Source organism: Melanerpes formicivorus, unplaced genomic scaffold (assembly GCF_026170545.1).
Source record: "Melanerpes formicivorus ecotype bairdi unplaced genomic scaffold, bMelFor1.0.p_v2 SCAF_30, whole genome shotgun sequence".
Lineage (NCBI taxonomy): Eukaryota > Metazoa > Chordata > Aves > Piciformes > Picidae > Melanerpes > Melanerpes formicivorus.
Window position 1 is genome coordinate 6955435 of NW_027142382.1, and position 24284 is coordinate 6979718.

Genomic DNA, 24284 nt, shown 5'->3' on the forward strand with positions numbered 1-24284 from the left:
TTAAACCCTTCCTAGATTACCCTGAATTTATCTACAAATGCCTGTCTCCTAATGATAATCAGTCCCCAACTTCAGAGCCAACTCACTCCTGGAATCCTGACATGATTGTGCATCAGATGCCAAACACATTTAAGAGTATCTTCATCAAGCATGTGGCAGATGCCTTGGGATTAGAGTTTCTTTTGTTCCTTTTAAATTGCTCAATATCATAGGTAAACAAGACATTCAGATAACACCTTCTAATGCCTCCCCTCTTCCCTTCAGTTTCACTTCAAATGATGGTATCGATTACTTATCAAGAGCTACCCACAAGCAAAAGTTCCCTGGTATTAGCCTGTGAAACAGCATAGAAAGACTCCTTATTATTAGTGGAACATTCTGAGATACAATGAAATGCATGGTCCCCTTCGCCTTTTACTTCTTTTGTTCTTTGCCTTGCAATACACAAGGTACCAATTCCCTAGACACCTTTCTTTGTTCAAGCACTGACTATAAACAGACTAATATGCATGCACCAACACTCAGTATCAATGTTTTTAAAACTGCTGAAAGAACAGAATACATTTAGCCCTTACAGACGATAATTAACATTTCTTTGTCACTAACTTGGTCATTCCTAGCAAGAATTATGTTCTCATAAACCAAAGGAGCAAGTCTAAATGCAACCTTTCTTGCAGTGTTTTGTATCTGCATAAAGCACAGAAGCAGCCCTCCACAATTTATGGCTATCAAACTTAGTACATGTGAACTCATTATAGTAAACAGCAATATTTTACCTACACCTGTTCCCCACAAAATGTAAGCCTCAAATCCAGTTTTCCACAATAGTTTAGTAAGAAAACAAACCAGCATTTAGGATTTGAAAACAATGCTTCTTTCTCCAAACTGAGGCAAAAGGAAAAAAAAATAAACCCCAAAGCCCACAGAGGACTATGCAATAGTTTCATTTTATAAGAAGATTATCACAGGGAAGAAAGCTTTGGCTCCGACTGGGAAAAGAACATACACATTGTGCTACTAGAATTTCCTATAAGTTTAAGTGGCATTTTGTCCTGTTTGTGAATGCACCTCTTCAGAGTATTAAAAGAGATCACAGGGGGGAAAGGAAACAGCATTTCTACTTTGACATTAGCTCAACTAAAGTCCATTCTGATTTCATCTCTTGCCAGACACAACCCATGCACCCTCGATGGGGCTATCTGCAATGGTACTGTTTAACTGCGGTACAAAGTTTTGATAAATGGTCCTGCTGGCTTAATCGTGCTCAGCAGGGACAATCTAGTCAGCTGTCTCTTCTGTGCTTGTTGAATTCAAGCTATATTTGGAGACCAACTGTTCCTTATCCTGCCTTCTCCAATTAAGTGTGTGTACAAAGGTGGAGAGGTGAAGGTGGGAATTAAGAGAGAACAAGATAATGATATTTTCTTAGAGTGCACAGATTGTCCTCAAAAAAAAGGCTGGAAAAAGGTAATGAATGTAATGCACATTGTTCCAGTAACAAATGTTCAGTAACAACAGATGCCAGTGGAAAAAAGACCAGCGCACAAAAAGGAATCAAAAGCCAACGCTCCTGTGAAAGTTACAGGAAAAGCCATAGTATTTGTGTTTAAAATCCAAGGGCTAGAATTGTTCATGGCATGAAGAGCTCTGTAACAGCACAATGCTCACCACAGCAAAGCAAGTTCAGTGCAGGCTACAACAATTCCACTTAACTTCATCATCTCTTATACCGCTGCAGTCTGAAAGAAAATGAATGGAAACTGTCCAGGGTTTACTGGTTTTAGAATCAAACTGGGGGGAGGGGGAATAAATAGAAACAAACATAACTATCTGTGATTATCTTGAACTTCACTCAAACGACATGTAGTTCAAGCAATGAGCCTTAAGTGATGAGCATCACCACAGAAGAAACACTGCCAAGACAAAGGGAGAGTTCACTGCTTTACTCTCAAACACGTAAGTACGTTCAGCAATTCAATGGCAAACATGCAGCCTTGGACTCTAGCCTGTGTCCCTTAGGGCAGCAAAGGGGGAAAGACCACGAAGTGTATATTGGATTTGAAATTAACAAGCCTGATAATACATTAAGCTGCTAAGGTTATTTATTGTTTTGAAAAAGGAGAAGCAAGAGTACTGCAAACTCCACCACTTTCTCATTCCACACCTGCTCTCTGCCTAATCAAGGAAGGGAGCTGAAGGTTCAAAGAGGAAAGAATACAGGAGGCGAATAATATACAAAGTGTGGCATGAAATAGGTAACACAGTTTCAACCAAATAAAAGTTCCCTTAAAATACAGTGTATTAAAAGCTGTAAGAGGATGATCAATGTGCTTATTGATTTAGATGTCTACACATCAGGTTAGCTTATTAAATCCATCAGCATCATCTGAACAGAATCCAGGCACAACAGCATCCTATTTGTTCGCCACTCTGAGATCAATAAGGTTTGCTCTTCTCCATTTTGCAGTCACAAGCCCGGTAGATCCCAGGTGCAGCCCGGCCCTTCGGAAACTGGCTTTCCTTTTCTCTTTTAGATCGCTCTCCCACTTTTTCGCCCATGCTTCCTCCCAGTCTCCCCTCACACTCAGCGGAGATCCCTGCTGCCATCCTCCCAGCAGGGAACTGCCAGCCTGAGCCTCCTTCACTCTGCACCCGCCCCCCCCGAGATGATGTCCATCTCGCCCGGGAGGGGAGGAGGCATTTCAGCCGCGGCCCGACCGCGCTGGCGGGACCATTGTGCCGCTCCCCGCACCGCCGCCATCCCCCTACCCCACCATCAGCCGCCGGGCCTGGCACGCCGCCCCCCTCCTCCTCCAGCCCACCGGCGCACAAAGGGCTGCGGCTGCCGGCGCCACCGGCACGGCGGCCGCCAGACCGAGCCGGGCCCCAAGCGGCTCCCCATGTCGCCGCAGCAGCGGGGGGCGGCGTGCTGGGGCCTTTCGAGAGGGGCGACCGGCAGTGCCGCCGCCCGCGCCGGCAGCGTGCGGGAGCACCACGGCGGAGGGCACTGCCCTGGCTGCGGACGGGCCGGCACGGCACAACACGGCCAGGGTCCGCCGTCCGTCTTCCCCCTGCAGTACGATACCCGCGCCTCGCCGGTGGAACGGCACCAACCTGCGTCCACCACCGCCGCCTCCTTGGGAAGAGCTGGAGCTGCCTCTGCCCGCCTCAGCCTCCAACCCCGGGGCGGGCGGCCTTGCCCGCCTCCGCCTGCTGCTGTCCGCGGTGCCCTCCCGGCGGCGGCAGCGGGCTGGCTCGGCACCGCTGCCCTCGGGAGGCGGGGAAGGGGCGAGCGGGGCGGGCGGCGGCGGCGGCTGCGGGAGCCTCGCTCATTGAGTGCGGCAACCCCAGCTGTCGCCGCCGCTGCTCCCCGCAGCCGCTACTTCCTGTGCAGCGATGGTTCAGTTCCTCCCGGGCCGCTGGGGGCAGGAGAGCCGGGCGGCGGGGGGCGGAGGAGGAGTAAAGGGGGGGAAGGTCGGGTCACATAGCGGGGACGGCTGCAGCCGCCGCCGCCGCTGCTCCTCCCGCCCTCCTCGGCCCCGCCCCGCTCCGCCCCGGCCCGCGCGGCGGGTCCGCGGCGGACCACTGTCGCTGTACCGCCGCACACGGCTGTGGGGCTCTCTACCGTGGACCCGCTTCTTCGGAGAGCGCAGGCGGCGGGCGGGGGAACAGATAGGAGCCGCTGTGCTCTACTGGCGAGTGTGGGAGCATCGCCTGGCCCGGTGGGGGGGATTGCGGCGCCCCGGCGTCTGCACCACTCGGACGGGGCCGAGCCGCACTCGCTGTCAGTGAGAGCCGGCTGCCCCGCCTCAGCGAACGGCTGGCGCCCGCCCCCGGCCCCTCTGTGGGGAGTGAGGGCCGCTTGGCTTGGGTACGGCTGCTGAGTGGAGCTATGGCGCGCTTTTTCGATGGTTGCCCTCAGGGAGCGCGGTCTGTATCCTGCCTGCGTCCCACGACCGCTGCCGCAGGGAGGTGCAGGGACCTGCCTTGCCCGCGGGCTTGGCCCCGCAGGAGCCGGCCGAAGCCCAGCGCTTCCGTGTCAGGGCTGGCAACGGGCGGGCGGTCTCCGGGAGGCGTAAGTGAAGCCCCCGGCTACTTAGACATGGTCCAGGGATCCGTGTGAAAGAAGCGCGAACGTGGCATCGTAAGGAATCACTAACTGAAATTCTCAGGAACGCAGGAAACCTCTATGCAACGCTAACGCTAAATAAATTTACAAACCGGGTCCAAGTGATGAACAAAGCAATGAATCGGGGGCTCTCGGCTGTAGGAGTGATGCTCCACCTGCAGAAAATCGGCTGCCCTGCCAAAGACTGAACTTGTTGGAAGCTCTTAATGAAAGGAGCAGGATCTCATCGGGGTGATCTGATTAAAAACAAAAAAAGTAACACAAATGTAACAGCACAGACTGACAGTATCTTTGTGTTCCGACGTGCACCGTAAAGAAGGGGTTCGGCGCATACCAAAGGCATGCAAGTTTGATCAATTATTCAGAATAAGTTCTGAATGATAACATTCTTGTTTGAAGTCTTACTCGTTCTGAGGGTATATGACACAGCTGGATGCAAGGGCTGCAGCAGCTACGTGTGTCCTGGCTGGAGAAATTCAACTTGGTGAGGTTTTTACGAGTGATGATGAGTAAAGGTAGGGAGGTCTTCCTCTCCTTTCTTTGGTGCCACATGAGGAATTGTCAAAGTTTGGAAGTTACAAATCACTTACATAAAATCTTCAACTCTGGAATAGCATTTTCAGGTGCCAGTGCCTTCAAACACCTTACAGATGCCAGTAAATAATTTGGTTTGCTTTTCAAAGATGGTGAGTGCTTGCAACTCTCAAACATTTTTTTCTTTATGTATGTTCAGTACTTCTGAAAGTCAGTTCTTTTTATTTGGTTCTAGAATAATGATTTAGAGAAGACTAACGTTAGGCAGTAACATGAAAACACAGTGGTCATAGTACTCTCTGGATCGTTACAGTAAAGCAAATACTGCCCTCGGCAGTTGCAGGAGGCCTGGAAAAAGAAGTGGGTTTAAGAGTTATCTAGGTTCTAAATGTTGCCTTTTTCCACCTGTGGTATGCAACACTGAGAACATGGTAACCTGACCTACTTTAGACAAAGTACACACAAGTAAAACCTAAATATTTATGTCCTATGTTTACTTGAAATGCCATTAAATCCATTAGTTGCTGTGCTTGTACTATCGCTGCAGAACTCACTACTGGTTTACAGTTGTATGTGAGTTCTAGTACAAGGTGGAGGTGCTGCCCTTAGGTCAGATGCTTATGCTGCTTTTTCTTCTCTCTGTCTCCTCCAGCACAGCCTCTTACTGGCAGTTGTGATCAGCCTTACCTAATGCTGCTCAGCCCATGCCAGCTTAGCCAATCACAAAACAGTTGGCTGGTCTCCTATGCTGGTGTGGCTTTATAGTGGGCGGCTACAAACTACAGCATCCTCTGTGGCTTCCTGGAGAACTTTGCAGGTGATTTCCATCCCTCGCATGCCTCAGATCTGAAACAGGTCAAAGGCAATTTAGCATTCCTCTAAGAGTCGCAGCATTGAGCCTCCTGTTTGTCTATTTCCCACACTGGCAGTACACAGGTATTAACAGTTTATTTTTCTGCAGCTTCTGGGTTTGCACAAGGGTGCACATAGAGTACAGCTTCCATTTCTGAATCTGTGTGAACTTTTAGTATAGCTCACAAGTCTGTTTCCAAATAATAGCTCATTAAAGGAAATGATCTAATGGAAGTAGTTTATAAGTGTTTGATTGCCAAAATGGAGCATGACATAATGCCTTCACTCATAAGACTTTTCAAACTGTATCACTGTCAGGAAGACAATTAAGCTTGCCTGACCCCTTTCTGGTCTATCTGGATCTTAACTACAGCAAAATAGGAGTTCCCTATTTTTGTTATTTATATACTGTCAGTCCTGCTTTGCAGTGTGCTTATAGTGTCCACTGAGAGTGCTGTGCATATCATAGAATCAGTAAGGTTGGAAAAGACATCAAAGATCATCAAGTCCAACCTGTCACCCAAGACTACTAAACCATGGCACCAAGTGCCACGTCCAGTCCCCTCTTGAATACCTCCAGGGACAGTGACTCCACCACCTCCCTGGGCAGCACATCCCAATGACTAATGACTCTTCCTGTGAAGAACTTTCTCCTCACCTCCAGCCTAAACTTCCCCTGGTGCAGCTTGAGACTGTGTCCTCTTGTTCTGGTGCTGGTTGCCTGGGAGAAGAGACCAACTCCCTCCTGGCTACAACCACCTTTGAGGTAGTTGTAGACAGCAATAAGGTCTCCCCTGAGCCTTCTCTTCTCCAGGCTAAACAATCCCAGCTCCCTCAGCCTCTCCTGTGCTTGAGGCCTCTCACCAGCCTCACTGCATATGACAGTCAAATGTTCAAAACTAAAATCTGAAAGATGGTGCGTTCATGGAGTATTTTAGCATGAAATAGATAAAGAAGTAAAGGTGGATGGAAATAAAATATGTTGAAACGCTGGGCATAAAAACAGTGAATACAGAAGCAATGTGGGGAAAAAAAATTCCCCAAAGGTAGCACCTAGAAAGTTTGCCAAGAAAATAATTTACACCTTCCTGCTCAGCTGTGTTCTGACATCTGACTGGCAAATAACATCTTCTCTTTCTCAACTGGTGAGAGGGCTCTATGAAGCGCTGGAGTGAAACTCAGAACAGCTGTCCTGATATTTGTCCATCATCACCCTCAGGATTAAAATGATCTCTTCCACATAAGCAGCATTTGCTCTGTGCAGGTAGCAAGATTTCAAATAAACCAGTACTAGCCTTTTCTTCTGAGCAAAAAACCACTTAACATATCAGAGTGGTTGAAATCTTACTTGAGAGTGTCAGGGAAGTAGCAATTTCATATTACTTCTGCATGGTCTGCTGGAAAGAAAGTTTCTTACATTGGTCTTCACTAGTCATATTTTTCTGGAAAAGTGCACATAAATAGGACACAATTTCCATCCACCTGAAGGGACTACCTTAGTTTTTTAAGTGTAACAATTTTGTACTCCTTGCACCTGCTATAGCCCCCCTGTTGTGCATTCAAGACCGGATGTCTTAACCCTAGAGAAAAGTCCTCCAGAAGGCCCAGATAGTCCAGGAGATGGACCAGAAAGTGTAATCTATGTCATTTCATTCCCATCATGCTGCATCTTCCCTATGTAAAGGGGGTTCACAGTTTGTTCTGCCCTTTTCTCTCCCTCTCTGCTCTCAGCGTGTGCTGAGCTGCTATCTCTTGGTATTTGGGGGGAGGGTTTTGGCCTTGAGTGGACTGGATAATTTTTCCTGTGCCATTTGGGCCTGGGACAGGGAGGGATGGAGGAGTGGGTATTGAGGCTTGGCTTTTGAGCCTGTGTGGTGGCTTTAAGAGAAAGGCTCAGCCTTCTCCCCCCCACAAAGAGGAAGAAAGAAACCACAGCCAGCCAACCAGAGGAGCAAAAGGGAAATGCTGTATTTACAAGCAATTTTTTTAGGGAATGCAGGATATATACACAATTTCCAGTATTTACAATATATACACAGAAATATTCAGCAAAGTAAAAAGAAAAACAATAATACAGGAACGAAATTCCCTCCTCTGGAGGAGGGTCCCCCCCCCCGTACCCCCTTCTCTCCCCTTTCTCCCCAAAGAGGGTTAGAAAGAGAGACAAAGAGCAATTATTAATAAAGCAGAGTATGTTAGTAGGCCTTATCTGTCCAAGGTCATCTGGCAGGGAGCCCAGAGGCAGACGAGCTGGAAAGGGAGAAGGGAAGGAGCGAACTGAGGAAAGTCCCAGCTGCACCTAAGCTTAAAACTGCCTTTTTACCAATCCACCAATGAAATTAGTTTAGGATATCTGGTTGTTTTCATTAACATTCCAAAACATTCAGCCAGAGTGTCCCAGCACTGTCTTTTTCTTAAAGACACAGCCTGATTCAGGGGAAGGTTTTTTGGAAGGTGTTGACCTAGTGAGGTTTTGGTAAGCCCAGGATGGAGACTGAATATGAATGTGTGTACTTTGTATTGTTGTATATGCTTCTGAATCATACTTCCATTTAACTTTCCAGCTTTGTCTGTGGAAATGATTTTATTTTACTCCTTTGGGGAGGGGTAAAATGGCTTCTGTCTGCTCACCCTAAGACACCCCCCCTTCCCAAAATCTCATTCTGGTTTCTCAAACCATTAGTTAGAAATCACTGCAGGACTTTTCCATTTTACTTTTCAGTCCTGAGCTGTGTCTGAGTCACGTTCAACACCTCAGTCCAAAGGCAGCCCCTCATAACTGCAGCGAAGCTCAGATTAACTTCTGGAGTGAGCAGAGAAACCAGGCAACCATTTGTAGTTACCTGCAACAAGTACTGCATAAACTTTGTATGTCAGCTGCTGAAGGGTCAAGGAGACTTGAAGCTCATGCTGAATTGGATCTCATCTGTACTGGAAAATTCAGGGGCAAGTGCTGATCACAACATTCTAAATCCTAAATTTAAAGCTCTGATTAAGTAATTTGAGGTTTTAACCAAAACCACATGCAACACAATGGATTAATATGCTATTGTGGTTTAGGGCAAGACAGATTGCTCTCTTACCTCTTCCAAAAGGGGCAAAAGAAAATCACTCACACAAAGGATTGGATAGGATTGTGGAAAGTTTAAAAGGAAATGCTATTTACAACAGTGCAAAGCGTAGCAAAGCATATAAAACATGCCAAAATCCATAGTCTGGACTTAACACAGAAACTTATTAAGCCAAAGCTTTCCATAAACCTGCCTTTAAACCAGGCTAACAAAACCTAAGCTTTCATGTCTCCTCCCTGCCAAGTCTCTCTACCCTCCATACCACACCATTGTGACGCAGCACAAAATTCGGCTTGGCAGCTCCAGGCCCCAGTTAGGCAGCTCCAGGCCTCATTGGCAGCATTGCCAAGGCTGACACCAGGCCTGACTCTTTTGCCAAGGGAGATAAGAGCCTGGGCGTCCTTCCCAGGAAGAGAGAGGGAGGGAAAAAAGGGAATAAAATTGATTTTGAAGCCACTTCTATAGGTATGCAGGACCTATGGGCATGAAATACATCTTCCAGTCCACCTCCTGGACACTCTGGCCCCTCTGGAGATCTGTAACTTTGTGGTTCTTAAGGCACCCAGAGCCTCAAACTGCCACCTATGCATGTAATGGAAAAGATACAGAAAGCCAGAATTCATCTCCTGAAGAGGTTAACACTTTAAATCCAACCTAATGAATACCTGCTTAGCTTACCAAATGTGCAGCATTGCCTTAAGAATCATTACTAGTGCATTCTCTGGTTTGGTGTGTTCTTGGTAGTGTTGTGCTTAACAGAAACCTGTGCTATCAACACAGCTTTCTAACAGTGACCTGAGAAAACAATTACTGTTAGAGCTGAAATTTCTTACTACATAAACCCTTTTGTTTTGTTTTTGTTTGTAGTTTCATTTGTTTTGTTGGGGTTTTGTTTCTTGGGTTTTTGTTTGGGTTTTTGGTGTTTTTTTCCCCCTTTAGGAGAGTGTAGTGATCCTTCATTTGGTCTTTTTTGAGTTAGATAAACATATGAATTCTTACAGGATGCTAGAAGATGTGACTAGAAGTTGCAAGATACAAATACATATGTGGCAGGCATTTCATAGATTCGTGGAATCACTGAGGCTGGAAAATACCTTTAAGATCGAGTCCAAATGTAGCCCAACTACCATGACCAATAAACCATGTCCTGAATTGGAATAGAATAGAATGGAATGGAATGGAATGGAATGGAATGGAATAGAATAGAATAGAATAGAATAGAATAGAATAGAATAGAATAGAATAGAATAGAATAGAATAGAATAGAATAGAATAGACCAGACCAGGTTGGAAGAGACCTTCAAGATCATTATGTCCAACCTATCATCTAACACCACCTAATCAACTAACCCATGGCACCAAGCACCCCATCAAGTCTCCTCCTGAACACCTCCAGTGATGGTGACTCCACCATCTCCTCGGGCAGCACATTCCAATGGGCAATCACTCTCTCTGTGTAGAACTTCTTCCTAACATCCAACCTAAACCTTCCCTGGTGCAGCTTGAGACTGTGTCCTCTTGTTCTGGTACTGGTTGCCTGGGAGAAGAGACCAACCTCTGCCTGTTACAACCCCCCTTAAGGCAGTTGTAGAGAGCAATAAGGTCACCTCTGAGTCTCCTCTTCTCCAGGCTAAGCAACCCCAGTTCCCTCAGCCTCTCCTCATAGGACTTGTGTTCCAAACCCCTCACCAACTTTGTTGCCCTTCTCTGGACATGCTCCAGCAAGTCAACCTCCTTCCTAAACTGAGGGGCCCAGAACTGGACACAGTACTTGAGGTGCGGCCTAACCAGTGCAGTGTACAGGGGCAGAATGACCTCCCTGCTCCTGCTGGCCACACTGTTCCTGATGCAGGCCAGGATGCCATTGGCCCTCCTGGCCGCCTGGGCACACTGCAGGCTCATGTTCAGCCTACCATCAACCAGTACCCCCAGGTCCCTCTCTGCCTGGCTGCTCTCCAGCCACTCTGACCCCAGCCTGTAGTTGTGCAGGTTTTGTTGCTGTGCAGGTTAGAGTAAAGACCACTTTTTATCGCAGATTTCAGTTCTAATTGTTACATTTCTGAAGCTAAGTAGAGAAGAGAAAGAAGCCAGTGGATGTCCCTCTCCCTCCTTCCTCAAGAGTGTGAAATGCATTTATAATTCACACAGCTTTAAAAATCCTGATGGCTGATGGAATGTTGCTTCAAAATATGCTTTCACAAATCGAAAGTTCTGAGAAATGGCAGTTTAGCATTCATGTTGCTGCCTCCATTTGCCAGAAACTGAAATGAGAGCAAGGGACGGCAGGTTCTGTTTCATCAGCAGAGCCTTAGCGTGTCTGCAGCTGGGAAGAAATCTTTGGATGCATTTGTGTCAGAAGAGAAAAGCATCAATTACTGATAGGGAGTCTTGAGGCAGGTCCAACTGGGTCATCATGAGAAGCAGACTGTCTCTGCTGTCAGATGAAAAAAAAAGCAAACCAAACCACCAAAAACCTTATTTGAAAGAACCAAGGAGCACTGGTTAAGTGTGATGCACAGTAATCAAATGTCCCAGCAAGAAAATCTGCTGCAAATAAAATGGGTAATAAGTGCTTTGCAATTTGTAGTAGGGAGATTGGGGCTGAAAAAATCCTGTTATTACTGTGCTTGCTCCCATAGAGAAACTGAAAATGAGACTTGTAGAAAAATCAGTGTGGGACTGACAGCCTGGAGTCTAGATCAGAGAGTGCTCCTTAATGTAAATATTTTTTGGTTAGAAATTGTATATCCATTAACCCAAGCTGTGACTGACATCATAGCAAGACTTACACTTCTATGAAATCATATATGTAAGTCAGTCAAAGGATGAAACAGAGCACTTCCAGTTGTAAATCAGAGACTGAATTTGGGGAACTACTCCTAAATGCTCTCACTGAGACAAAAAATCCATCCATGTAACTTGTTTCTGATATGTTTGCTATAGATAACCTGGTGGTAAAGACATAGTTAAGATTTCAGAGCTCAAACCAACCAAATCCAAAGATTCTGGTTTGGGCAAAAGGAGTTATGGCTAAAGGTTGGCTTCGCTAATAACACCGTGTGGATCACTATGGGAGAAAGGGGACAGGCAGAAGACAGCAGTAGGCCAGCTGAAACCATCCCAGGAAAATAGCTCTACATTAAAAAGTGAATCTAATCAAAAGGATGAATCACAGACTCACTGTGGTTGGAAAAGACCTTTAGGATGATCAATTTAACCACTATCTAACTCTGCCAGGGCCCCTACTACACCATATCTTTGAGCACCATATCTAGATGGCTTTTAAATGCATCCAGGGATGGCGATTCAACCACATCCCTGGGCAGCCTGTTCCAGTCTTTGATAACCCTCTCAGTGTAGAAGTTTTCCCTAGTGTCTCACCTAGACTTCCTCTGTCATAACTTGATGCCATTTCCTCTTGTCCTATCAGTTGTGACTTCTGAGAAGAGACCAACCCACCTCTCTGCAGCCTCCTTTCAGGCAGTTGTAGAGAACCATAAGGTCTCCCCTCACCCTCCTTTTCTTCAGACTAAGGAACCACAGCTGCCTCAGCTGCTCCTCACAGGACTTGTTCTCAAGACCCTTCACCAGTTCCACTGCCCTTCCCTGGACCCGTTCCAGTACTTCAATGTCTCTCGTATATTGTGGTGCCCAAAATGGAGCACAGTACTCAAGGTGTGGCCTCACGAGTGCTGAGTACAGTGGGACATTCACCTCTCTACTTCTGCTGGCCACACTCTTCCTGATGCAGGCCAGGATGTTATTAACTTTCTTGATCACCTGAGCACACTGTTGGCTTATGGTCAGCTGGCTGGCAATAAACACCCCCAGGTCCCTTTCTGCCAGGCAACTTTCCAGCCACTCTGCCCCAAGGCTGTAGCATTGCATGGGGTTGTTGTGACACAAGTACAGAACCCAGCACTTGGCCTCGTTGAAGCTCATGGATTGGCCTCAGCCCATTGATTCAGTTTGGTCAGACTCCTCTGAATAGCCTTCCTACCCTCCAGCAGATCAGCACTCCCACCTAACATGGTGTGGTCTGCAAACTTACAGAGGGTAGTCTCAATCTCTTCATCGAGATAATTGCTAAAGATATTAAACAGGAGTGGCTGAGCTCTGGGGAACACCACTTGTGACCAGCTGCCAGCTGGATTTAACTCCATTCACTGCCACTTCCTGGGCCTGGCCCTCCAGCCAGTGTGTATGCATGTCCCACCAGTGGTGTGGTGACTCAGAGATCTTCTAGAAGATCTCTTTGTATCAGCACTTCAGAAGGGAAGCTGGAAGTTGTAGTCTTGACATGGTATTTGTCATGTACTGGAAGAGATCAATAAAGACACTGTAAGAAGAAAAAGATATTTCTTTTCCATAATGAGCCCAGAAGGCAGATGGTCTAAGAACAGAGACCTTTTTTGTGTAGTCCTATCTATAAATCAGGATTCATCAAGTTATGACTTGAAGAATGAAAAGATACTGACAAAATTCACTGTCCCACACACGAATGCTTCTGCTTCAGTCTCACTAAAGACCACTGAGGGAAAACTGAGCTTCTGAAGTCATCATGGAAGGATACACATAGCCATACTATTTCACATGATCTCCCCATCCCTGGAGGTGTTCATGAGGGGATTGGATGTGGCACTTGGTGCCATGGTCTAGTCCTGAGGTCTGTGGTGACAGGTTGGACTCGATGATCCTCGAGGTCTCTTCCAACCTTGGCGCTACTGTGATGCTGTGATACTGTGAAATGCAAGCCCTGTGTGAGGGGCTCACCACAAACCAAAGACACCCTTAGGCCGATGAGATGGTGCAGTAACTGATGGACATGCACACCTTAGCTAACAGACTGAAGTGCATCAAGCTGTGCAAGATGTCAGTACAGACCAGCCCAAAGGCTTATAGTAGACCTTATCTAGCCTGTACCCTAATTTCAATGGAGATTTGAAGGAGAAGAAAAGTTAGTGTGGCTTGACCTTTGCATCTTATCTCATAAAGTGCCTTGCAGTGTGCATTACAGGCCCTCAACAAGGGAGCACAATATGTCATTTTCTTGTGGTGCATGTAAACAATGACCATAATTACTTGTAATCAAAAATTCTCTTTTAACTGTAAGTATTTGAAGTTGAAACATTATTGCACCAAATGGATTGTGTCACTGATGGAAGGATTTCACCACAAAAAAGAAACCCCACATTCATTACCAAGAAACTACTACGAATAGAAGGTTGTCATATCTAAACCAAGCCTGAAAACACAGATGCCTCCAAAAAAGTGTCTTTAGAATTTGCTCTTAGTGGTGCCAAGAGCTGAAATTTCCAAACTTGGTTCTTTGACTGTATGACCTATAAAGAATAAAAGAAGTAGCATGCTCTGGCTTGGCTGTTCTTGCGTTAACATCTCAACCAAACATCAAAACAAAAGCCACTTTTAGCTGTGTTAAAATAGAAATAGATTCAAAACTGGAACCAGGGGGGAAAAGCCAACACCACAGGAATACAGAATCACAGAATTAACCAGGGTGGAAAAGACCTTCAAGATCATCAAGTCCAACCTATCACCCAACACCATCTACTCAACTATGGCACTAAGTGTCTCATCCAGTCTGATTTTAAACACTTCCAGGGATGGTGACTCCACCACCTCCCTGGGCAGCACATTCCAATGGCCAATCAATCTTTCTGTGAAGAATTTCTCCCTAACATCCAGCCTAAACTGCAAAATTGTTTTAGAATCATAGAATCATAGCACTGTTGGGGTTGGAGGGCACCTCAAGGATCATCCAGTTCCAACCCCGCTGCCATGGCCAGGGACACCTCACACTAGATCATTTTGCCCACAGCCACATCCAGCCTGGTCTTAAAAACTCCCAGGGATGAGGCTTCTACCACCTCCCTGGGCAAACCATTCCAATGTCTCACCACCCCCATGGGGAAGAATTTCTTCCTAACATCCATTCTGAATCTACCCATTTCTGTTTTTTTTTCCATTCCCCCTAGTCCTATCATTACCTGACACCCTTAAAGTCCCTCACCTGCCCCATTTTCCCCCTTTTTCCCATCAAATCCCAGAGCACCTGGGCTCTATTGGAGTCTCCTCTCCCCTCCCCCCGCCCCCGAAGGGCAGAAGCCCCAAGCTGAGCCCATCTGGGCTGAGGGATCCTCCTCTCATCAGTGGTGAGTGCCCATGGTGCACACTGAGTGATGGTGGCCCCCCGGTTAGGTAGGGAAATGATTGATGACTCCTCCCGTATCATCCACAGGTGCTGGCTGGGCCTCCTTACTGGGGCTGAGCTCCTCTGTGTGGTATCTTGGCTGGTGAGGGTCTTGCTCCTGGCTCTGGGATAGGTGCAGGAATGGTGGTGGAGCAGGAGCTGTTTAGTCAGATGATATTGTGCTCATTACACTCTTTTTACCTGGAGGCCTCTTGAGTCTGCTCACATCATTCAACAAGTCTCTGCTCCTGTGCCTCATTTCCAGCCCATTTGTTTCCCCTCACTGCTTCTTTTCAGAAATAAGGGAGGAAAGGAGATTCAGAAAAAGCAATAAACATATCTGGAAAATGCATTTACTTATCAATCAGCTCTGATCAGGAAGCCTTCAGGAAGAGGCTGGAAAGCGAGAATCACTTCTGAATCACAAGACAACTTTCACGAAGAGCAGACAGGAGAAGACTGCATCTTCTGCACTGTGGTTATGTTTTGTGGTGGGAAATGTAGGGGCGGGGAAGTCCAAGCTGTCTTGGAAATCTCAGTCACACTTCTCTACAGAAAGAATCACTGAGAAAAGGACATTGTGACAAGAGAATACCCATCCTTCATACAGAAACACAACATTAACCAGGTTGGAAAAGACCTTTGAGATCATCAAGTCCAACCTATCACCCAACGCCATCTAATCAACTAACCCATGGCACTAAGTGCCTCATCCAGTCTCTTCCTAAACACCTCCAGTGATGGTGACTCCACCACCTCCCTGGGCAGCACATTCCAATGGCCAATCACTCTTTCCCTGGAGAATTTCTTCCTAACATCTAGCCTAAACCTCCCCTGTGTCCTCTTGTTTTGTCACTGGCAAGATGCTACATTCAGCAGCAGCTCAGTACTTGTTGCAGTGGTGGTGTAAGATTTTCTTATCCAGTGACTGAATAAATACATAAAATCTGAACAATTTCAATTAGCAAATGTGAAAAATGCCTTTTAAGGTTTTTAAATTCAAGGAAAGGAGTGAGCAGTCTTTCCTTTGTCTAGTAATTGAAATGCAGACAGGTACCAGTGAAGGTTCTACAGCAAATAAATCACAAATATGAGATATTGTCCTCTCACCTGTTTTTTAATGAGTTCTATTCATTTTTGAAAGTGCTTGACAGAAATTGGTATCGAGTTAATTTTCTTGTGCTGATGTTATATCATTCAGTACATTAAGATTACACAAATTAAATGTTCAGATGAAAGTATGCTGGAGTAGGTAATTGTTTTAGTAAGGTACACAAATTTTATCTGCAAGAAAGAAGTATGAAGCAATGTAAAACTCCATGTGATTGCAAAATGACCTATCTGAATCCAAGAATATTCAACTTCTCCAAGTAAAAAGGAAAAAAAGATGAAGGATTAAAAAAACCCCAACACCTTACGACTGATTATGTAAATCAGTCAGCATTCAACTGTGCCTTAAATCATTACTGCAATTACTGTGCATTCAAAGTTAGGATTATTTGGCTCTATGATTTCCAGTCCGTGAGAAACTCTTGCTTTTTTTTCCTCCTACAGAATTTGGCATGGGAATATGTCTTGCATCAGAGCTTTTGAAACACTAACTGTTGAAATGGATGAGATTGGATGCAGACAGGTACACACATGCATCTGAATATATGAAGTTCCATTTTGCCTGGCTCACAGCTCCCCAGTTACTGTTCAGAGACAGAAATAATATGTAGATCAAGGATAAATAAATTGCATTCTCTCCCTTTCAGGCAGCCTGGGCAGCCTCTAGTCTGCAAGCTGTAAAATGCAGCTTGCTGGGACCCAGGAAAAAAGGCTCAGGTGTGCAGGTAGCACATCAGCCTGCACACTTTCAGCAGAGACACAAACTCTCCTAAGACAGCCTGCCTTCGTTAGGTTTGCATCATACATCCAGGAAAAGGGCTGTGACAAAGTGAGACAGAAACTGGTTGAAATGAGCCATCAGTTGCAACGTCTTGTGCCTTCCACTTGGCTGAGCAATTTGAATCAAAGCTGAGCTATGTGCCAATGGCTTCTGGCACACTGAAAGGTCATCTTAGAGGTCCAGTGCCATGATGCCATCAGTTTCTTTCAGCTTAAGTGGCAATAAAACAGAAAGGAGGAACAAATCCTTATTTTTTCAGATCCTGATTAAAAAAATAATAATCATAGAATCATTGGTTGGAAAAGACCTCTCAGATTATCAAGTCCAACCATTGACCTAATACCACTCTCCTCATTAAACCACATCGCAATGTGCCGTGTCCACATGCTTCTGGAACGCCTCCTGGGATGGTGACTCCATGCCCACCCCTGGGTGACATATTCCAATGGTTTTTTCTAATTTCCATTTTTTTTCCCCCTAACATCCAATCTAAACTACCCCTGGCACAACTTCTGACCATTTTCTCTCATCCTATTACCTGATACTAGACAGAAGAGACTGACCTCTACCTCACTACAGCCTCTTCTCAGGTAGTTATAGAGAGCAATGAGGCCTCCCCTCAACTTCCTCTTCTCCAGACTAAACAGCCCTAGCTCCCTCAGTCATTCCTCCTAAGACTTGTTCTCTAGACCCCTCACTGGCTTTTTTGCTCATCTCTGAAGAGGTTCCAGCACCTCAAATTCCTTCTTGTAACAAGGGGCCCAAAACTGAACACAGTATTTGAGATGTGAGATTGAGTACAGGAGTACCATCACTTCCCCGCTCTTGATGGCCACATCATTCCTGACACAGGCCAGGATGCTGTTGGCCTTCTTGGCTGCCTGAGCTCACTGATAGCTCAATCATTTTTGTAATGTCTTATGTTAACCTGCCTTTGTTTCACACATGCACAGACCAGCTTTCCACATGTAGGACTGCTGAAAGTAAGAAGGGAGAGAGCAGAAGTTGGTATCCTGTTTTGCTTTTTTGTCAGACTCACAAGATACGACTTCTTTATGCTGTATTCCACTATGCAGTTTACAGAACAAGTACTGATGATTGCAGTGCTTCATAAAACATTCTGAACACGGAATTTTGGGAAAAGAAGTTGCCATTTCCAACTGGAGACAAGTCATAAAAAGGCATGAGGCCAGCTCAAATTAAAGTATCACAGTATCACTAAGGTTGGAAGAGACCTTGAGGATCATCGAGTCCAACCTGTCACCACAGACCTCATGACTAGACCATGGCACCAAGTGCCACATCCAATCCCCTCTTGAACACCTCCAGGGATGGGGACTCCACCACCTCCCTGGGCAGCACATTCCAATGACCAATGACTCTCTCAGTGAAGAACTTTCTCCTCACCTCCAGCCTAAACTTCCCCTGGCACAGCTTGAGACTGTGTCCCCTTGTTCTGGTGCTGGTTGCCTGGGAGAAGAGACCAACCCCTTCCTGGCTACAACCACCTTTCAGGTAGTTGTAGAGGGCAATGAGGTCACCCCTGAGCCTCCTCTTCTCCAGGCTAAACAATCCCAGCTCCCTCAGCCTCTCCTCACAGGGCTGTGCTCAAGGCCTCTCCCCAGCCTTGTTGCCCTTCTCTGGACACCTTCAAGTGTTTCGATGTCCTTCTTAAACTGAGGGGCCCAGAACTGGACACAGGACTCAAGGTGTGGCCTAACCAATGCAGAGTCCAGGGGCACAATGACTTCCTTGCTCCTGCTGGCCACACTATTCCTAATGCAGGCCAGGATGCCATTGGCCTTCTTGGCCACCTGGGCACACTGCTGGCTCATGTTTAGGCAGCTGTCAATCAGCACCCCCAGGTGCCTCTCTGTTTGGCAGCTCTCAGCCACTCTGACCCCAGCCTGTAGCTCTGCATGGGGTTGCTGTGGCCAAAGTGCAGCACCTGGCACTTGGACTTGTTAAATGCCATCCCAAATTCTGCAAGAGTGAGAAAGAAGGTGGCAAAATGATCCCAAGGTAGTCTGTTACTGGCCTGGATTATTTGCCTTGCTTTAGATTTAAGACATTTAACAAAGTGGATGTTTCCAATTACTCTTTGGAGACTTCAAAAATAAAATTACTCTGCTTTCTATAATGTTTTTGCGTTTTTTTTCTGTGAGTTTAATTGCTCAGGCCTCCTGGGATCTGCTGTGATAGCAGTCATTAAATCAGTGGATAATATATACCAGCATCTCAATGTACATTTACAAACCTCTGAACTTGGGATGGTGTTGCCAGTTTTCAGTGGGCATTAATTACTTGATTGTGAGATACAGTGGGACACCTGTGCCTGAAAAATGCCTCCTGTGCCATTTGATTGCCTTTTAAGTAATTTCTTCCAAGCCTCCCCAGTGTGGCAGCCTTGCTAGTTAAATGGAAAGTCAATCCTAAATTTGCTCATGGATGTTCAGCTTACTGAAGCTACTCCTTCCTGCTGTGTTTTGAGCTGCTGGTAACAGGCTTGTCTCACCAAGCAGAGCTCCGTGGCTCTTTCCCTGTTGCTGGAACGTATAAACATATGGACACCTAAACAGCCTTTGCTTATTGGGGAAGAGGGATGCAGATATCTTCTCACAGTGGATGTCTGCATGGAAGTGGTTTTTTTTTACTCAGGGGCTCATGGTGAGCCTAATTCATCATCTATTAAAGCAACAGGAACCTGCATTGACCATGATTAGGAGATGCAGCAGGCTTGGGCTGCTTGGGTTTGGGTTGCTAACAGGTTTTCAGATCTTCAACAGCAATGTTGGACTATCAAGTGCTGTACTGGTGTCGGGAGTTTCTGGCCATCAGCATGGGATGACTCAGAAGAGATGAGTTTTGCTTAAGTTATGCTTTGAAATGTCACTGAGATAGGAGGAACTATCTACACTCTTGGATTAAGGATTTCCTGTGCTCTGTCTGGAGATTGTATGCATTTATGATAATAATATACAGATACAGCTAACTATTCCCTCAGCAATGTTACTTTACAAAACCTGCTATTTGAAGGAGTCTAAAATTATTAAGCCAGGAGTTCAAGGGCAGCTTCTCTCAGAACAAAAACCAAACTCAGCAACACAGACAAATGTACTGCAGAAACCCAGAAATTATTACGACAGACCTTAAGAAAGATTAATTCAGTGTAATTGCCTTGTCAAAAAGAGGAAGGGAATGTCACAGTCGTGCTGGTTTAGCTTTCCCTGAATGAAGAAATGGAATTAAGTGAAAATGATGCAATCCCAGTTCTGATTTGGCCATGATTTTGCAGCTGTGCCAGGCAGAGACAACTGTAATCTCTGCTGTGCATACAGCCATGACACAATGCAAGCAGTGTGGGAAGCAGCTCCAAGAAGCCCTGTATTACAACCCTCTCTGAAGAAAATGCCTTCATTTCCCCTCTTGTCTATTTATCACTGGCTTTCTTTTGCCTTTTGTATACCAAAAGCACTGTGTATGGTAGTGTTACATTCCATAATGTGTCGGAAAAGATGCACAAGCATTCAAGATAAATACACAACAGTGTATGGCAGTTTTGTTTGCCATTTGCCTGAATTCACCCAGTAGTTAAGATAAGGTCCATGTTCATTGGAAGGGGAAAAGATGCTTTCTGAACACTACTGTCCTCCCAGATTCAAGGCAGAAAGCAACCAGTCACAGAGAAGGGAGGGCAGGGAGGTAATCTTGGCAGTCAAGGGAACAAGGCAGTGCTTTGTGTGATGGGGAGTGAACAAAGGCCCACAATCTGTGAGGAAGATGGCCTGAGGAATTCTGCACAGCCAGAAGTCACTAGGAGAAAGCAGATAATAACTTATGAAACACTTGATCAAAGAAAACGGAGTGGTATGGGATAAAATTGTTGATTTCTCAGCAGAAGCCATGAAAATGTCAAATCTGCTTTCAAAACAGCAATCTGACTACCCAAGACAGACAATACCTGTTGCAAAGTTCACTTTAAGAAAAAGAAAACAAACATCCTGCCCTACATAAGCAGAGACCACAGAAGTAGTGCTCTTCCTCTCCTGGGGCTGAGCCTCCTGATGTGACTCAGTGTGGTGGGTTGAAAATTCCCCCCCAACATTAAATTGCCAGACCAGCCAGGCTGGAAGGGAAATGAAGCTCTCTTTACAAGCAAGACTCCAATCTACAATGAAATGCAATGAATATGTACGAAACATGCAGTATTTACAGGTATTTATAAACAGCACAAGAACCCCCTGGACGACCAGGGCAGCTGCTAATAGCTTCCACTTTCCTGCTCCCCTCCTTACCTCCCTGGACACAAAGGGACAAGAGAAAGAGTAGAGTAGAGAATTGTTTTGTTAGATACTCAGCCACAACAAAGAACACAGACAAGGTCAGCAAAGCCAAGCAGAAGCAAGTTAGTGTCTCCCAGAGAGAGGAAGCTGAAAAGTTAGCCTACACAACCAGCTCATGTTTGTAATCTATCCAATGGGATTGTTTAGAACTTACCATTATTTTCCTTTCTACACCCAATGGTGACTTATTTACATCCTACCACTTTCTGGTCAAGATCTGTGGAAAATTTTAAAGGTACAGCCTAAAACTACCACACTCAGATCATACAGTCTTCCAAACTTAACAGGGTGTTCATCAGCACCACAGCATCATGCAACACTTGTGCAATGTTAGGGCTTTTGTGGAATTTGCAAGTTACTGGATGAAAATGATTTCTGAATTAGGAACAGGATCCTAGGGTCCAGCCAAAGGGTCCAGAGGCAGTGCAGAGACAGTAATGTGGACTGAGGGATTCTCAGTTTGGATCCTACAACTTGCATGTAGGCAGAAACCTGTGCAGTCATGGCAGCCTCATTGCAGCAGAAGGAAGACCTACGCTCAAAGGGAGTAAACCTGATTGAATCATTCAGGAGGGCAAGATGGTAATAACTGATGGAAAAAAAAGAAGAACCATGTAAGCATTGCCACAGCACAAAATCATGCCTCAAGACAAATTTAATCAGGACATCAAAGACGTGATGAGAATGTCTTTAGTTTTGGATGCATCAGCTTTTGATGATTGGGTAATAAGATTTGGGATTTCTCAAGTAGCTCACCTTGTTTAGCTTAATAAAGTGAGAATCATAATTAGATCATAGCTTGTAAAAATCTACCTACATGGGAGCAGAAATCTTATAAGTGAGGGTTTTTTCATCTACCAAACAAAAAAAAGTCCAACTAAGTGTCTGAAGCTATAAACTCATACTAAATATGACAAGACAGATTTGGAGTGTGAGGGTCGGTAACCCTTACCAAGCTGTACTAACATTGGAGTTACTGTTTGTGGCAATGCATTAGAAAGCTGTAGCAATGGTTAGGGTGAATTTCCTACTTCTGACCATCTTAAAATTGGAAAAACAAGATCTATATTTGGGTTGGTTAGAGATTTTTGAGTGGGTTTTCCCCCAAAAAAAATATATGGTTCTAACCAGGTTATTGGGAAGGTGGATTGCATTGTTGAGATGCTTACCCTAACAATTCAAAATTCCGCATGATTTATAATCTGCAAATTCCTCTTTCATGCAAACTCATCTCTTCAAGGTGCTTAGCAGGGTCTATCACAGGTTAAAGTGGTACATTTTTGTGGTAATTGCTTGTCAAAATATTGTCAGCCCCTTACTAAGGTGTCCTCATTAAATATAGCTCCCTTTGAAATCACAAATACGCACGAGAAAGACCTAAAACTATGCAGACCATCACTGCTAAAATTACAGTGTTCTTAAGGGATTTTTCTCAAGGGTATCTAAACAGAAAGAAACTTAAAGAGTTCAAAACAGAAAGGGCAAGATTTGTAGTTGAAATTCACTGTCACATCCATCAAATCATTGGACATAAACTTGATAGTTTACACAACACAAGAATTGCTTGCCGATTCCTATCTGACACAAATCAATAGGCTGGGCTAAACAGACCATAGTGTGAGTCAAAAAAGGATAGACCAAATTTGACAGAGAGTGGAGGGAAGGCCATAAGCTTCATAACTGGTGGGTTAGAAAAAGAAGAATAGCTTCAGCACAGACTGGCCAGTAGTTTAATCCAGTCCCAGTACAAGTGAATTAATCTCCAGCCTTCTTCAGTAGGTAATGTAGACTAGACTAGACTAGACTAGACTAGACTAGAACAGACCAGGTTGGAAGAGACCTTCAAGATCATCGTGTCCAACCTATCATCCAACACCACCTAATCAATTAAACCATGCAACCAAGCACCCCATCAAGTCTCCTCCTGAACACCGCCAGTGATGGTGACTCCACCACCTCCCCGGGCAGCCCATTCCAATGGACAATCACTCTCTGTGTGTAAAACTTCCTCCTAACCTCCAGCCTAAACCTCCCCTGGTGCAGCCTGAGACTGTGTCCTCTTGTTCTGTTACTGGTTACCTGGGAGAAGAGACCAACCTCTGCCTGTCTACAACCTCCCTTAAGGTAGTTGTAGAGAGCAATAAGGTCACCCCTGCACTGTCTGATCATTTGAAGTTTGAACAGGTAAAAATCATTGCAGAAATCCAATGAAAAGGAAACATTTTCTGCCTCTATTCTCCCACCCCATCCAAGGCTTGCAGAAGCGCATTGCTACAGGGTGTAGAGCTCAACCATTTGGGCAGCCATGTATGGCCATCACTGGCTTATGAAGCATATGTCAACATATAAGAGTAGACTACCAAGACATGAAGCACACTCCTTGGTTATTTGTGCATCTTAATTTTGCAGCTTTTCATAACAGTACCAGAGTCAGGCCTCTTCTAACTAGAATGGATGGGGTGCTTGGTGGAATAGAATAGAATAGAATAGAATAGAATAGAATAGAATAGAATAGAATAGAATAGAATAGAATAGAATAGAATAGAATAGAATAGAAACAGACCAGGTTGGAAGAGACCTTCAAGATCATTGTGTCCAACCTATCATCCAACACCACCTAATCAACTAACCAATGCAACCAAGCACCCTATCAAGTCTCCTCCTGAACACCTCCAGTGATGGTGATTCCACCACCTCCTTGGGCAGCCCATTCCAATGGGCAATCACTCTCTCTGTGTAAAACTTCCTCCTGACCTCCAGCCTAAACCTCCCCTGGTGCAGCCTGAGACTGTGTCCTCTTGTTCTGGTGCTGGTTGCCTGGGAGAAGAGACCAACCTCTGCCTGTCTACAACCTCCCTTCAGGTAGTTGTAGAGAGCAATAAGGTCACCCCTGAGCCTCCTCTTCTCCAGGCTAGGCAGCCCCAGCTCCCTCAGCCTCTCCTCATAGGGCTTGTGTTCCAAACCCCTCAGCAACTTTGTTGCCCTTCTCTGGACACACTCCAGCAAGTGAACCTCCTTCCTAAACTGAGGGGCCCAGAACTGGACACAGGACTCGAGGTTTCGAGGTTACTTGTTTAGGTGGGTTGGATTGGTTGATGGGTTGGACATGATGATATTGAAGGTCTCTTCCAACCTGGTTGTTTATTATTATTATTATTATTATTATTATTATTATTATTATTATTACTATTATTCATATGTAGCCCTCTCTTAAAACAGATTTGGTCAACAGCAAACTGCTCTTGTTTAGTTT

At 45.4% G+C, this 24284-nt stretch overlaps 1 protein-coding gene across 2 annotated transcripts in view; it reads right to left on the reverse strand.

The window, feature by feature from the left end:
• The window catches only part of AGPAT3 (1-acylglycerol-3-phosphate O-acyltransferase 3), a 123827-nt gene extending 120409 nt beyond the window's left edge, over positions 1 to 3418 (reverse strand). For both annotated transcript variants that reach the window (XM_068155160.1, XM_068155159.1), the window contains exon 1: positions 3115 to 3418. The gene's annotated coding sequence lies outside the window, so the exon portion shown is untranslated. The remainder of the gene's footprint in view (positions 1 to 3114) is intronic.
• Positions 3419 to 24284: the final 20866 nt, after the last annotated feature.